Source organism: Rousettus aegyptiacus, unplaced genomic scaffold (assembly GCF_014176215.1).
Source record: "Rousettus aegyptiacus isolate mRouAeg1 unplaced genomic scaffold, mRouAeg1.p scaffold_m13_p_18, whole genome shotgun sequence".
Taxonomy (NCBI): Eukaryota; Metazoa; Chordata; class Mammalia; order Chiroptera; family Pteropodidae; genus Rousettus; species Rousettus aegyptiacus.
Window position 1 is genome coordinate 4,764,619 of NW_023416293.1, and position 3,951 is coordinate 4,768,569.

Consider the following 3,951-nt stretch of genomic DNA (forward strand, 5'->3'; position numbering starts at 1 on the left):
AGAGTAGGGTATGAACCTAGAAAAAATAGCCCTCAAAACCTACTTTCCATGCTTTCATTCCAGACCCCTGATCCTTGGGTATGAAGAGTAGAGGTTCTAGGAGAAGGGAGACGAAGACTGTGAGTCTCCAGAGGAACTTTTTCAAATCTTAGATGCCTCTCCACGGAAGTTCTGAGCCGTTTCTCTCAACTGCGAATCACCTTAACGTTCTTCTTCCCAATCTTATGTTCAGTTTATCAGTAAATCCTGTTGACTTTACTTCCGAATTGTCCAGAGTCCAACCACTTCTTGACATCTTTCCTGCCACCACTCTGGTCCCAGCCACTGCCAACTCCCACTTGGCTAACTACAGCAGCAAACATTTATTAGCATCATACTGCTGCTACAACAAATCACAGCAAAATTAGCGGCTTAAAACAACGTGAGCTTATCTCCCAGAAGTCCAGAACGGGTCTCGCCAGGCCGAAATTCGGGCGTCAGGAAGGCCGCTTTGCTTCTGGAGGTTCTAGGGGAGAATGCGCGTCCTCGTCGTTAGCTCCCGTAGGTTACCTGCCTCGCTCAGCTCACGGTCAAGTCTCTCTCACATTCCATCACTCTCGTATTTCCCCGCCCCCCCTCTTTCACTTATAAGGACCCTTGTGATTACATGGGTTCCGTGTGGATAATCCAGGACAATCTCCCCATCTCAAGGTCATCTGACGAGCAACCATAATTCCATCGGCAACCTCAATTTCCCCCTTGTAAATTAACATATTTTCATTTAAATATGTAAACAATACATTCACAGGTTCCGGGATTAGGACGTGGACATCTTTGGAAGGCCGTCGGCCTGCCTCTCACGCCTCTAACTCGGCTGCCACTCTGGCTTCCCTTCGCTCTCTTCTGCACACGGCAGCCAAAGCGATTCCATTAAACCATTTATCACATCATTTCATTCCGCTCAAACCCTTCCCATGGTTCCCACTCCACGGTCCCAACACTCCTCAACACCACTAAGCCTTCTATGAGCTCAATTAGTACTTTTGCTAATATCGAATAATCCTTTTATTTCTGGCATAGACCCTACTGCATTATGGGAACAGGATTGTATTCTATTTGCTTATATTTTATTTAGAATGTCTTTATCTATATTCATAAGTGAGGTTGGCTTTTTGTTTTCTGTGTTGTCTTTGTTTGGTTTTGCATTATAGAATAGATTGGAGGTTTTGCATCTTCTATAGCTCACAGAATTTAAATAGCACAGAAATAAATCGTTTATTCTTTAAAAATTTGAAAAAGTTTTAAGCCTTTACATTTTTAAAAACTTTATCTGCATCTCAAATCGATTAAGCATAACAAACATTAAGTAGGAATTCATAAAAGTCTCATAGAACAAGCTTTTTACAAATACATGTAACTTGTTCCAGGAGTTTTCCTATTCTGTTTATCCACTTATTCTAATCCAAATGAAATACAAAATCTTTGATTAAAGTGCTCCTTTATAACCCACGTCTGGTCCTATCTTAGACTTTCACTCCTGAGGCCCTCACAACAGACATTTATTTCCCACAGCCCAAGATCAAGGCGCCAGCATGACTGATTTGTCTCTTCCTAGCTTGTGGACCACTGCCTTCCTGCTGCGACCTCACATGGCAGAGAATGGGCTCCCTGGTCTCTTCTTGTAAGGATGCTTATCCCATCATGAGGACCCCACTCTAATGATCCCATCTACACCCAGTTATTTCTCAAAGGCCCCAGCTCCTAACACCTTCCTGCTGGGGATTAGAGTTTTAACATATGAATTTGGGGAAACACAATTCAGTCTATAGTAGACAGATGTCATTTTCCACTTGAGTCTAATAGGAGTCAAGTGTTGCCGCGACCCACATCCTCTTTTATTTTAATTAAAAGCTATTCACTTGAGATTTGCTTGCCGTTATTCTCCTCAACCTTACCTCAGCCGAGTTTTATAAACTGCCTCCACAAGAAAGACCTTCGGAACTGCTCTCAGAAAGAGCTTGAGTCTACAGCCAGGCCACCCTGAATGTGCTCGATCTCATCTGATCTCAGAAGCTAAGCAGGGTAGGGCCTGGTTAATACTTGGATGGGAGGCCACCTAGGAAGACCAGGTGCTGTAGGTGTTAAAAAAAAAAAATTGAAAAAATAAAATAAAATAAAAAATAGAAAGAGCTTGAATCCATTACGAGAAGGAGGTCTCATGACAAATATGTAACGATTTTAGAATGGAGATTGGAAGTTCACTCTGTATCTTAGAACGAGCCTTTGCTGCCCCAAAGAGTTGATAGGAGCCATTCTGAAACCCCGGACCGCCAAAGAATTTCTGGGTCTTTGCTGACTAGCCAAACCACGTAACTTCCACCGGTACTGGGCTTTGTCGTGTTTCAGATTAAGGTAGACATAGTTATACATGTTACTTCCTTGTTCTCCCAGTGTTTGCCAAGGAGGGTGAGGCGTCACCACTACGGTGCGAAGGGGGGTGTTCCAGACCACCCTGCGAAGTGACCCTGAGCTATGTCAGCGACACAACAGGACAGACGGTCTACACAATGCTCCCAGCTGCTCAGAGTACCGTGGACATTTATAGCAGTGACCAGTGGCATTGGACTGCCCTATCCTGTAGCTCAATATTTTTCCTCTTTAAACAAATGAATCAGAGAAGTACCATGTCACAGGAGTGATAGGCTCCGTTAGATTACAGTGGCAACCTGTGTAAGACATGACCCCTGGCCCCAGGTGACGTATAGTAGAGTCAGGGAAACAAGAAAAACACAATAGGAATTTATCCAGGTGAGTATTTAGCATACCATAGGCCTGGGACGTAGTGTGGCTTCCAAGAGCATCAGCTTTTTGTGTTACCATCGTTGTTATTATTAATATAAAGTTACTGTTAGAAGCATGAGAATGATGTCGAGAAACACATTAATATCCTCACTGCTGATACTGTCACCATCTACCTTCCTCTGAGCTCTGTAGGGGATCAGGAGGCCTGACAATGAGCCAGTGCTGGAGGGTGATCTCCACGGGACAGGTATTTACTCTCAGCTGTCGGGACCCTAAAGAGTCAGAGTCAAGACCTGAAGAAGTGCCAAGAGACAGAGCCAGGGGACCCAGGGCTGAAAGCGAGATCCACACATGCTGGGAACCAGAGAGGCAGCCATGGGTTGGGAGCCAGGTAGAACCCAGAACAGAAGAGAAGCCAATCTGGAGCAAACCAAGGAGGCTCCTGGGAGGTTGTCCCCAATGGCGCAGAATCGCCAGTTAGTTCAGCTTCGCAGGTCGTGGGGCGTAGCTGCGTGTATCAGACTTTGGCTTATGCCAGGAAACCATCCAGACGGCCCTCCCTGGATTAGGTAAATCAAAATCTTTGAGGGATGGGGCCGTGGGTGCTTGGCTGTTTTTGTTTTTGTTTTTAACAACCTGGGTAATTCTAATGGTGGAAAATCGCTAGTTCTATACACCTCCCTCAGGAGGAATTCCTTTATAGATGAAGGGTGTTCGTACATCATCATTTTTACCTGGCCGGGGAACAGCGGAGAGAGTCTACGTTCCAATTTTATCATCCCTCTTCCCCGGGTTTCATGGAGCCTTAAATGCGTTGCTTTCGGGCTGACTTTCAACACTAGCTGGCTGTACTCAGCGAGACTTCCTCCTCTACCGCCCAACGGTATTCATCATGACGGAGGATCTGCTCGCTAGCTTTATTCGGGGCTCGAATCCGTACTGTCTGCCCGGCCAGTCAATCTGTTTGAGGTTTGTTAAGCGTCTCTCCTGAATTTCAATCAGGACCCTTCCGATGCCCACTCTGGTTTTTCCTCCTTTCTCTCGAACACTTGTTCTTCCTCCTTCACCCCTCACATGCGCTGAGAAAAGCCGTGTGGACTTGATGTGGATTCCGCATCCTTGGGTCTCTGCCTTGCTTGTGTGAAGATCACGTGCAGCTACCTCTAGCCA

General features: G+C 45.6%; 1 pseudogene; it reads left to right on the top strand.

The window, feature by feature from the left end:
- Positions 1-2,001: 2,001 nt before the first annotated feature.
- Positions 2,002-2,120, top strand: LOC118613521 (annotated as a pseudogene).
- The last annotated feature ends 1,831 nt before the right edge of the window (positions 2,121-3,951 follow it).